The sequence below is a fragment of the Adiantum capillus-veneris genome, chromosome 13, assembly GCF_014529385.1.
Source record: "Adiantum capillus-veneris isolate H3 chromosome 13, ASM1452938v2, whole genome shotgun sequence".
Taxonomy (NCBI): Eukaryota; Viridiplantae; Streptophyta; class Polypodiopsida; order Polypodiales; family Pteridaceae; genus Adiantum; species Adiantum capillus-veneris.
The window spans coordinates 90374099-90387051 of record NC_140943.1 but is presented as its reverse complement, the minus strand read 5'-3'; the positions used below and the strand labels follow the sequence as shown (position 1 = coordinate 90387051).

The window sequence follows — 12953 nt, the reverse complement described above, 5'->3', positions numbered from 1 at the left end:
GTGGAACTTGTTCATTGTCTTGTGGAAGTAGTGGATACCTACCTTCCCGAAGTACCCAGGTTAATATTTGTCAAACAAAATGCGATGGTGGTGCATACGTCCTACATTACCGTGACCTCTGGCATGCTTTCTGTGTAGCTTGCCAATTCTTTCGTGGCCTGCACTGACGTGACCCCTCTTCTTCCTGTTCTTCTTTAACCAAGTCGTCATGGCGGCCTCCCTAGTCTCGAGCCAGGAAGTCTCTCTCTCTTTTTTTTTTGTTTTTTTTGGACACAATACGCAAGCATTAGCAAGAAAATCATATGTCAAGCTATTTTCCCAAATGAGAAAAAATGAGGTTGAGCTCTTGTACAACTGGGCGCAGAAGAAGAACTTGGCCGAAGTGAGACTATATCCTTTTCCCTCATGATTGACGGCTTTCCTGACAACTAAAACTACGCGGCAGCGCCAGTGCGCTTTCCTTTATTTCTTTGACTCTTCTTCTGATAGAATTCTAATTCTAATTCTTTTCCTTCAAGAATATAACCATCGGCTCGCCCACATTGGCCAGGACGAGATGATATGCAAGCGAGAAGGCGTCCACTTGCAATTTGATCCTCCAGATGAGCATCCAATTTGCGATCCTCATTACGAGCAGATATCTTCCGCTCGACATGTTTGCTTTGCTTCTTCTACCCGTCACCTGTGGTAGCATCCATGTCCTCAGCTTCCTTCTTGGCACTGGCAGCTCTCTTCTTCTTTCCCAAGTCCACACCATAGTGCTGGCTATACCACTGGCGGAATGGTGCAGCATCCACCTGAACAATGGCAGACTTCACAAGTGTCTGCGTCCTAACAAGCTCATTGTTGGATGCATTGTAGACAACATCTAAGATACGGGTCTTCCTAGTCGTTGCCTCTGATCCCCATGAATAGTTGCCAGTATCGAGGCGCAGAGCACGAAACTTAAAATTGCCTCCCCGCACGCGGATCTTCCTTACAGTCTTGTTATTGGACAGCTAATTAGTCATTCTTGGTTGCCGACCCAACCCGTATTTCCTTTTGTTGCACCATGTCTTCTTCTTGCCTCCAGTTGCCCGCCTCTTGTGCGTGGAGTCCCGTGAAATACCCATCCTGCGACAGAGCTCCTACGCAACTCTTATGCTCTGCTTCCTCTCTCTCTCTCTCTCTCTCTCTCTCTCTCTCTCTCTCTCTCTCTCTCTCTCTCTCTCTCTCAAAACACAACTCAAATCCTGCAAGGAGCGCACTCCGGTGCGCGCTCTTTGAGAGAGTGCGCTCCTTGCAGGATTTGAGTTGTGTTTTGAGAGAGAGAGAGAGAGAGAGAGAGAGAGAGAGAGAGAGAGAGAGAGAGAGAGAGAGAGAGAGAGAGAGAGAGAGAGAGAGAGAGAGAGAGAGAGAGAGAGAGAGAGAGAGAGAGAGAGAGAGGAGTGAGTGACGGCTACCATTGTCAAGTCAAGTGTTGCCTCTGGCTACCAGCTTAGCCTCTGCCTATTCCCCACACTTTGCTCCAACCCTCTGCTTAGTCCCGCCATAATAGTGCTTGGATAAGTTCGCTCCAACCCTCTGCTTAGTCTCGCCATAATATAGTGTGAGTGTGTGTGTGTGTGGAGAGGGTAAAAATGCGACATCTGATCCAGCATTTACAGATTTGGATGGAAATTCAGCCTCGTCCATATCAGGTTGCATGGATTTGCATGGATCTGTCAACTGCGGTAAGATTTTTTGAGGTGGCTGCACTGTCATCATCATTTGCTACGGTTTCTCAGGTTAGGATGTTGAAGATATCAATTGCTCCTACGTCATGCTCATCAAGAGTGTCCAAGAAGGTTTTGATAGTAACAACCTCATCATAGGTTGCAGCAATGAATGCTTCATCTGGACTATTGGCATCACCATCGGCAAGAATGGCGGCATCTGTGGTTCATGCAAGACAACATGTTTTGCAGGAGTGAATGCGAAAGCCCAGGGCAACAATCTTCGATTCAATTTGAGGGAGATGGCGACAGTATTGAGCGTAGTTGTTTCGTCTGCATATGGTGCAGCTGCAAGTGATCTGTCTGCAGCAGCAGGGTTGATGACGTCTTTCTTGGCCGTAGGGGTTGCCTTAGTCACATCAGCATTAATGGCAGCATCATTATCGTCTCCATTGGTTTTGCAGCATAATCAGCGAGGGTTGAGGGAGTTTCATCCGCCAGGCAATTGGTCATGTCTCCAAAGTGTGAGGAGTTGCAACTTGCAAGTTGGTGAGAATCATCCATCCTCGGTTGCATTTAAGCGGGACACCACATTGGCTGCATGATTGCATGCGCAACAGCAAGATACAGACTCAATGCCAATTAGAGAGTCGGATGTGGCTGATGTGATTGCTGCAATAGAACAGACAGGTTCGGCATCACGTCCATGTGTGTGCTTGTGGGTATGGTAAGAGGGGCCCAACCACTCTTTGTCAGGAGCATAAAATATTTCGAGCATGGTGAGGATTCTCTTAGGAGAATGATGCGCAGTGGTTGCAGGTGGGCATCCGGCCCAGGCCGCCTGAGAATTACAGCCAGAATGAGCCGCATTATAGGATTGCTCATGGAGAGGCTTTGCAGCACCGTAGAGGGGCATGGCTAGAGGATGTATCGTCATTGCCACCAGAGGGCAATAATTGCAGGGCTCTCTCATTGGGTGTAGACTGTAGGTGCAGCATTGCGATTGTTGAAGCCTTGTGCATGGTGCCATGCAGGGTATCTTCAACAGACGTAGGTTGCAGGTCCCGGACTCGTACTTGGCGATTGATACCATGTGGGAGTAAAAGGCCAGGAGGCCTCCCACTATCGGAGGCACAGAGACTGTGCATTATATGAGATATTCCATTAGTGTGTGTGTGTGTTTTACACAAAGAAGAAGAAGAGATAAGGTAGAGAGAGAGAGAGGAACATTACACATAGATAGGTGGTTAGGCGTGATCGGATTGCGATGCTATGTGTGGATACATAGGGTAGTTAAATAGGACGATGATGAGTGATTTGAATGGATGCTCGTATCCTTGGGGTTCTCGAGGCATGATAGCTGGCATATTTTTATTTTATTCCAACAGTATCTAGCACCAAACGAGGGTCCAATCCTCTTGTCTTGATCCTCCAGAGTCAACATGCAACGCACCCTCTTCACGTATTATGAGCGCCACTATTCTAAAAAATGTGTCTCAGCTTAATATGGTGTCATTTTCCATTTCAAAACTGTCGATTGGGAAAAGGGAAAAATCTCCCCAAAAATAGAAAAAAATAGTATAAAAAATCAAATAAATAACCCTCCTCTTACCTCTGTTGAGCTATACATAGTATCTCTATATATAGGTCAACATTAGCAAATTCAAGGAAAGGAATTTTGTATGTTTGAGAAAATGATTTTCTCCTATCATTGATGAGCATGTTCGCACACAAGCCATGGCAATTTGTTGATGACGAGAGAGTTTTTTGGTTGCTTCTATGAAATGAAGCTCTTGCCAGTGTTTGCAAAAAATGTTTTAGCAACCAATGGGAAAAAGGAAGAGCATTGAGCATTGGTAATCTCCCAGTTAGTGATGGTTTTAGTGCTTTTACCAGTTTTTACATCAAAATCCTAGTCAATTTCCATCAAGTTGATCCTCCTGCCTAGCCATCAATTTTCAGCTTTTGTCCTTTAAAACAACATTAAAGGTCAATTTTCTATGAACGTTGCCTCTTGCAAGCTAACTCTATAAAAAACAACAGAGTTAGTTGGAGCAAGGATTCGTTTAGTGAGAAAACGTCAATATTTTTCCATGCTCAGTTTATTCAAGGGCAAGGAAAGAATGCAACTCACGTCTGCTTTACCCTAGCCGGTCACGCATGTGAATCTCCTTTGTGTTGAATCTAAAATATCCCACATTAGTGCAATAATGTATAGAGCACTGAACGAGGTGTGTCCGTTCCACTTCTCCCATCAATCGTTGTTCTCAATAGGACAACACAAAATAAGGATGCATTTGAATACCATGCTTATAATATGTCTTCTCTGCAACCATGCCATTCCAAGCACTTGTCAGAGGGCCTGCATCTAGTTTAGAAAGGTCGTAAGGTTCATTCTTGAAGAGAGACCATAGCCCTTTGAAACTTTTGATTTACCCTTCCTAATTATATATTTTAGGGTAAGTTAGAAAGGCGACTTGTAGATTTTATTTATCTCATGCTTCTTTTGAAGGGGTAACATTTTGTCTTACTATTCTCTTTTTTCTTTGTAGTGCAATGATTCAATACTGTTCTTCATTCACTGGTATGGAGAACCACCATTGCTTTACATCACTAAAAGTACACTATTTTTTCATGCACATTTCATTTTCTATGTTTACCTTTTGATACACGCACATACACACACATGGGTTTCGCTTAGTTTTTCGGTTTGCTCGGTAAAGTTTGCTTGGTGTATGGTAAGACTCGTGTGGTGCCAATGTGTGTGCGTCCCTCGGGACCCCTGTGTGTGTGAGAGAGAAAGAGAGAGAGGTGTTGAGTTGCGGAAGTGCAAGAAGCAGGACAAGATTGGTGTGATTGATGTCTGAAGATTGTGCAGAGTGTGTGTGCATTGGGTGAAGTGCATGTGAGGTCTTGCTAGTGTGAGTTTTCTTTTTTGAAGGTGTTTTTGAGAGGAGAGGGGTATTGTGAATAGCTTGAGCTATATATGGGACATTGCGTGTGTGTCGGGCATGTTCCCCATTCCCCCTCTCCAACGGTGCTACACACAATTTCATTAATTGCGGGTTATTGAAATGGCTCAAGTTTCCCCAAACTCCGAGTTCCCACAGTTAGAAGATAGAGATGATGAACGACAATGATGTGAGGTGTGTGACATACATGTGAGAGTTGTACCGTTGGAAGTTTAGGGGTATGCTGCATCTGATTGGATTTCTAGGTTATGAATATGGAGCGGACAAATGTGGTACTTAGTTGAGAATGGTTGCATAGCCCTTACCATCACTTACACGTAGCTATGAGCACAACAATCTAATGTTTGAATCCCATGGTGTGGGACGCATGTCTAACCTCACCATCCTATCTTATTGCAGTATTAGCGAGAACCACGATTAATTTGTCAAACCATGGGACGAAGCTGACTCGACTAGTGCATAGAGGCTACAAGAGGTTTTCAAGCTCTTGGAAAACAACTAACAACTCGCATCTAACTCAAGCTACACTCAAGTGACTGAAATCACCAAAGCCAATCGCTCATCGGCAAGGAAATCACATCCGTTAAAGCATCAAATGACATCCAAATGTAACGAAACTTCTAGGACAACTTTATAAGACCCAAGCACACATGCCTATGGCCTCAAACCCGACTTTAGGTCAAGTTCCAAAATCGCGATTATTAACAACAGTGGATTTTTGACCTAGTCGTTTTCGACCCAGAATGCATCTAAATGCTTAGCAATGATACCCCAAACCCCGCCTATGCTTAGTTTTTGATTTGAAAGTGTAAATTCCTAGTTATGATGAAATTAGGCCGCGGGTCGGCGAAACTAAAGCTACGAAATACTGTGAATGGCTTACGTCAATGCGTAAAGCTCTTACCTGCGGTTGCAATGCAACAAATGCATTCGTAATGTGACAACTGGGGAGGGAGTAGGAAGCGCGAGAAGGAGAGAAGTGAGCGCCGTTAGCTCACGCTGTGTATTTCTTATCCAAAAACTTACAAGAATTGGCTTTTATACCTTAGCCAAGGTTTTTGGGTGGTCAAAAGTGATAATCTAGAGTTCTACCAAAGCTGGGAATTGAATGGCTGATACAATCTGGAAGCTTGTAGTCACGGCTCATTAATTACAAGGTTTATCAAGAAAACAGGAGTTACAATATTCCCGATTTATCAAAATAATAATTGTTTTTACAAGGAGAACTCCGAAAAATGGTGTCCACGTTAGCTTGCTGCTAACATTCCCCCCCTTCTCGCCTGTGTCGTCCGTTGACACAACTTTATGGGCTGAGGTAATCTTTGGGTTGACGGCGGGCGAGGCGGTCCTTTAGTGCTTCTAGTGCTTTTTCATATCTGATTTTGCATTCTTTGTCTGATACCTGCAAAAACTGGATAGTGACTTTGTTTTTGAGTTCTACTGCCGAGTAGCCGACAAATCTGGCTGTGAGGTTGCTTATCACCGACACAAATATTTTCGTTCGCTAGGTGAAAAATCCAGTGTAGAAGGCCTCCTCAAAAGCCAGCATATTGTGAGATGGAAGAAACATGCATCGGACGTAAAAGCCATAAAGAACTTCCTCTGAGGGCTGCTCACTTAGATCATAGCATAGGCCTTTGTTCCCTTCCAAAAATGAGAGCCATGGGGCTCCTGTCTGCTCAGGATCATTGAAGACTTGTATGCAAGTAAGTAGCATCCTGCAGATTTTGTACAGCATTGCGCAGGAGAGATCTGGCAGACTTTTGAAGAATGTCATGGTGTCCGTTAGGGTTTTCATCATGTATTCTTCTATCGCTTGACCTCTCTCGGGAGCTGGCAGCCTGGGAAAGTTCAGCCATGTTGGTCTCTTCTTCTGCAGTGCTTTGTGTGCTTGCCATGTCCTTACTTGAGGTAGAGGACAAAATGTTGGATCCTTTTGTATGGCCGCAGGTGCTCTCGTGAATAGAATCAAGTAACTTGGATTCTTGTTCAACCAGCTTAGCCGCCACTTCGGGTGGTCTTGATCTGCGCCATCTTCTTGCATATCTCGGTATAATCTTTCCTTTACCTGCAAGAGTTCAACCTTGATGAGAGGGAATGGCAAGGATTGTTGGTGCCAGTGGGCATTGATTTGATTGGGAGTGAGCTGTGTGACGTTGACAAAGTGTAAAACTCTCAACTCCCAATCCATAGTTGCTTTCCACTGCTCATCTATCTCCAAGGCAATCTTCTCCTTTAGTGCATCTTCTTCAGCCTTTGACAGCTGGACTATCGGCACTGTGTCTTCCTCTATGACTGGGATTTGAAAATCTTCTTCCCCACTCGGCTCTACTATAGATCGTGTCTCAAATTCAGCAAAAGAGACCGAGGGAATTTTCACCTGGGGCGGCTCTGAAGTGCCTGCCTCCTCCAGTGTATCTGGCTTTCCATCTCTGAGGAGTTGGTTTACTCTTTTCAATTTTGCAATCTCTTTAAGGAGCTCCTCCTCTCTTTGGATCCGCATGAGCGCTAGGTCTCTGCGTTGTGACTGCTCTAGCTTCAACTCCAACTGTAAATATCTATTTTTCTTTTCAAGTGCTTTATACACCTCATCCGTACCCTTGATTGAGGCCACGACTGGATTTTCTCTTAATTGCAGCAAGAAAGTGGCATGATCATTAATCCTTTGTTCCGAATACTGCAATGATGCGTTGGCTACATATAATTGTACTTGAATCTTTTGAGCGGACAGAGAAGTGGTGAGAAGTTTATTTGTTACTTCTGTCAACTGCTCATCTTTCAATTTGCAGGCATCAGATAGCTTAGTCAGGAGGTCTCCCAAATCCTCCATTTCATTCTGTTGGCTGTCTCGTGCTATTTGATGCTGTTCTGCTTCATTCTTGAGCTCTTATACTTGACTTTGGAGATATGTAATTGTAGCCATTCTGTCGTCGAGCTCGCCTTGAAGAGCATCAATGACCATTTCCAATTCTTTGGCTTTAGTAATGTGGTTAAAGGTTGCTGAGCGGAGTTTCTCCGTCATGATTTGCATCTGCCTTGCATACTCATTCACTTGTACGATTACTTTATCATTAGACTGCCACTTTTCTTGTCTTGCTAGTTCGGATGTGCCGATAACTTCTTGTGTTGCTTCTTGCTGTGTTGTTATTGCTGGTGTTTCTAGAGAGGTGGTTGCTTCTCCTTTGCCATCCTGAGGTTTGGAAACCTCGATAGTTTCTGCCTGAGTGGAGACATGCTGTGTGGTTCAACCCTTACAGTTTCTTCAATTGTAGGCCTCTCTACCTTCTTAGTGTCGGTTTTTTCCTCATGTATAGTGGTTTGTTCCTTTTCTTTATCTTCCTCTTTATCAGTTGCTTTTGCCGGCTTGTGAGTTTCCTCGGCTGTCTGTTCTGGCTCTGATTCAGCTTGCTTTTCTTTATGTTGTTCGACTTGGTCAGTTTGCTGCTGAGCTTTTGTTTGGTGGGTGAACTCAAACTCTGTTGCCTTGTCAGTCTAAGCCTCTTCAGTGGTCTTGTGGCCTGGCGGTGATGATGGTGGAGTGGGCATGGGTTGATCATGTTGCTCCGGCGGCGGTGAGGTGGGTCGGGGAGATTCTTGGCTTTGCTCTTGAGTTGTCGCTTCTTCAGCTTTCTTAGCCGCTTCTTCCGCCTCTTTCAACTTCAAGGACTTTGCCTCTTCGTAGATTCTCTCTGATCCTTGGGATCCTTTGCTTCTTTCCTTGAATGATGTTTCGTTCGAGGTCCCTTCAAGCCGGTAGGTACCCACTTCTCGGGGTCTTTTCCTTGTGCTTGCCTAGTGCGCTAATATGCCTGTTTTTCTCTTTCAAATCTCGATTGTTTTTGAGATGGATCCTCTTGGTGAGCAGCCATAGCTTTTCGCTTCATTTCTTTCCTTCTAACTCTTTTTCCTTCGTTGTCAGATCTTTCACTGCTATGCTGCTTGGATGAACTGTCATCGGATTCATCACTTGATTTAAATGATCGCTTACCAGATCTTGTAGATCTTGGAGAGGGTGGAGCTGCCAAGATCCATGTGTTCTGATCCGGGGCAGGCAGAAGATTGTTGGCCATGCCGATGGCATGATAGGCTATTCTGGTCAAGACTTCAGGTGCGCCCAAGTAGGTTATCTTTCCCTCCTTCTTGGTGGCCTTCAATGTTGTTAACACATATTACGCGTGGTCCACAGGTTGTCTGGTGGTTGACTTTAGAACTTGTGTAAAATTGGTGGCCACGGCATGATTTGGTGTAGTGTACCTTGGTGGCCTTTTCGCCAAGAAATGGAAATGTTGATGGTACAGGCAGGCTGGCTCTTCCACCTGCTTGTGGATGAGATCGGCAAATGTAGCCACAACTGTTTCCTTTGTAAACGTGCCCGTTGTTTTCCTATCTCTTGCCCGCATAGTCATCCCTTCAGTGGGAAATTTGAGTGCCTCTGCCACTATTTTCTTTGTAATCACAACATCTACCTTATTTCCTTGGTTGTCTGAGATTTGAGCAGTTCTGTCTTCCTTGATCGTGGACAGAAGCTCATAAGCCTTCTGAAAGTCTACTCTGTAGGGCTCCTGTTCATAAAAGTGTCGGAGTCCCAACCTACGGTTAGCCTCTTTGGTTTCTGGCTTTGCTGTGACATCATAAACGTCTTTGAGCAAGATCTGCAACTCCACTAGATGCCCTTCTTCACTCTTAAATCTTCCCTTGAAGATCATGGTGTGGTGTTCTTCTAAGTGCTCCTCAGAAAGATAAGATGCCTTTGCTGCCTTTATTGACGAGGGGTCCAGTTGATACGGTGGCAGTTCTTGCAGTTTTTTCTTTTGGTTTAACTTTTTCTTGGCCTTCTCCGCGGCTTGCATTGCTCCTGTTCAATGAATAGAGTGCAAAGTTAGCGGAGTTGTCCGATTTTTCTCCAGAATGTCCTCTTAGACTGAAATGCTGATAATCTAGTCCAAATTGCTTCAAATCAATTTTTGAACAAGCAAAGATGCATAAAATCATGCAAGAAACAAAACTGTATGAGCAAAACAAAAATTTGTAACCAAAGTAAATAATCGCGATTATTTACAGGTTGAAAAATTTTGAACTTTTTTGCAATTTTGGCTTTATAGGCTTGAAGTGAGTGCCAATCACATGCTTTGAGGGAAATTTGGGCTCATTTGGATGTACAAGGTGGAAATGGTACCAGATTTTGGCTTTAGGTCTCCGAAACAGTAGATATAAAGGAAATTTGAGATTTTGAAATCCAAATTGACTCAAAATTGGCTAGTGGGCTTATCACATCATGTACTTTGGATGTATGATGACAACTTTTCAAAATTGCCCCATTTTGGCCCAAAAGTAAATAATCGCAATTTTTAACGTTTCTTCCCAAAATGACATTTTTTGGCATAGAGTGGTTCTAGGCATGACATAAACCTTGGTTATGAATTATGAGGTGACTGGGATCAAGAAAAGTTGTTCATAACCCAAATTTTGGCTTTCACAGACTTCTTTGCATTTTTTTGGCATTTTTGCAAGTAATGGGTGGTCATTTTGGCTCATACTTGATTTTTGGCATGTGATTTCCATGCAAAAATGTTACAAAAGTAAATAATCGCGATTATTTACAACAGTGACAAAAACTTTGCAATTCACATAAATTTTGACCTAAACATGTTTCATGCACCTAATACAAGTCAAAAATTGAATTTAGTCAAGTTTGGTCATGCCGGCATCACTTTATGCTCTGTTGACTCTGAAATCACCGTCTTTTGTGACTACTCTGTCTGTTGGGTTGGTCGGTCAACTTTGAGGCTTTGGACTGGTCCGTAACATCATCGTGAAGCTACCTGTTTAATTCTTGCTCATTTGGAGTCAGTTTGGCCTCGTATGTCGAATTTGACGCTTTGTAACCTTCGAGCCGTTTTACGCTTTTCGAGGGTTTTACTCGATGGATTTCTCCAAACTAATCATATACATTGTATATGAGCCTCATTAGCAAGCCATCTGTGGGGTCAGGTCGGAATTCTGGCATGTCTCAAAAAACCCTAATTCTCTACTGAGGACCCCCTTGACCCAAGCTGAATGATCATCTGATGGTATGGAATAGTTCTATTATGTTAGGGCATGCTATGGTTCAAATCCCATCCAATTTGGTCAAGCTGGCAGGCCGCTATGGTCACTTTTAGGTTGTAGGTCTTCGTACACTGCTCGGCTTCTAGGTTTTTTTCTAGGGCTTTAGACTAGCTACCGGCCGTACAATATGGATCATTGATTAGTAAGGAACTTACCCCTCATGTCTGTGTGAGACGACGCTGCAAAAGGTCAATTGTGGGCTCCAGAAATCATGCGCGAAAGAAGCCGAAATGCTATCTCTGCAAAGCACCAAGTGGAAATGAGGTGGTTTTAGCCTAAGCTGGATATCTATACCTGGACTTCCTGAACCAAATTTCCCCAGATTCCCCCGTTAGTTCTATTAGGCCGTGAAATCTATGTTAGGCTCAAAAATTTCCCAAATCGGATTCCTGTAGCTCATTCTGCAAAAATTTTGCAGAAGTAGGTCTGGCCGCCTAATTTAGGCTTCACGCTTCCATCTTCTGATTTCGTTGGAAATTTTTGTGCTTGTCCGCCTTGTCTTTCTGATCACCATCGTGTATTCCATTTTTCCATCTGAGCTTCCCTGCTATTTATTATTAATTTTTGAACTTTTTATTTGAAAAATCAAAGAAAATAGAAAAATGCTCTAAAAAAGCAAGGTGAAAATCCAGTAATTAAGAAATCCTCTGAAAAACATAGCTTTATTGTTTTTTGTTGGATTCCTCCATTTTTAAGCCTCCTTTTCACAAAAATGATAAAAAATACACAAAAAAGGACTATTTTTGATGATTTTGTGATAGTATATACACTATTTACACTCATCGGAAAGATATTATCAGTGAATTTTCCCTTGTTGATGAATTATAAGGGCATTATTAGGTAGTTTTGTAAAAAATCACACGTTAATATGAAACTTTTTTCCTCCCTCTTCAAACATTGCCCTTAATTTCTTAGTATCTAGTAGTATCCTTTCACCCCTCCTAGATGGCGTTCTCTGGTACGACTTGTGTGCATGGGTTGAACAATTGTGTCTATGCATAACCGTGATTGGACCTACCATGATATGAAGATCAATGCAATTCAACTCAACATGATGTGCAAGAGTTGGGTCTTGAGTAAGTAACTCAAGGGTTTCTGATGGCGAGGCCGTTTGCTGTTGATGTCTTCCAAAGAGCAAATCCTGTAGCCTTTGTTCTCTCTGCTTGATAGTACCATCAGGGTATTTAAGCACGCTGATTGCTTGAGCTGTGGGGAGCATTTTAGACGGTTGTTGAGCTTTTTATCGCCACTGGTAGCTCGGTCTGCTTGGTGCATGGTTCTTGAGAGTCTGTTTAGACTTAACTCGCCTCTGTTTGATTGGTTTCACTTTGTGTGGAGAAGATATGTGCTCTTTTTTTCTCCAAACCTTTTTCATGTTAGGTTCCTTGTTCATAGATGGTCGATTCTGTGCTTGAATCCTTGGAACCGTCTTCTGTTTCTATGGTGAACTTTTAGGCACCCAGATCTGATTTGGTTTATCCACAAGTTGTGCTTTTGGTACCCAAATTTTCCTGACTCCTTGCATGCTACTTGTAGAATTTGTTTGTCGAGGGGATGGAGAAGATTTACTTCATGGATTGGGACTCGGATTGTATCTTTTTCATTCCTCTTTGCTTGGTGCAATAGGAACAATGAGTTGCCCTCCCTTAAGTGATAGCTTTAACTATTTTGTATCCCAATCTGGTACTGCTTTGTATGTACGCATCCAAGGAGTGCCAAGAATCATCTTCTCATTCATGTGTTTATCTAGCAAGCATACAAACTGATGCGGACATGAGCATCCATGTACTACCATGTTCAAGTTGACTACTCCCAATGTTGGAGTTGGGTTCTTGTTGCATCCTTTGATTGTCGTTATTCCTGTGGTCAATTCTTGACTTGTTGCTTTTTTGTATGTTGAATAATTGACTGCATTCACTCTAGCTCCTGTGTCTACCAAAGCATTAGTGTTATGATTGTTGAGCTGTACTTTGATGTGGAGATCCATTCCATCTAACCAGTCGTCATCTGTTGAAACTGCATCTTTAGGTAATTCCCATTGTCGATCATCTATTTCCAAAGTGTTGATGAGAATCGGTATCTGTTGATTCCTGAGAGCAGCTTTACGCTTGAGTACTCGAAGTCTAGCTTCCTCTTGGGCTTCATCAATACCCTGCTGTCGCTTCATCTTCCTTTGTTT

General features: G+C 43.2%; 1 pseudogene; it reads right to left on the bottom strand.

Moving 5' to 3' along the window:
- Positions 1 to 434: 434 nt before the first annotated feature.
- On the bottom strand, positions 435 to 1112 carry LOC147444433 (small ribosomal subunit protein eS8 pseudogene; annotated as a pseudogene).
- Positions 1113 to 12953: the final 11841 nt, after the last annotated feature.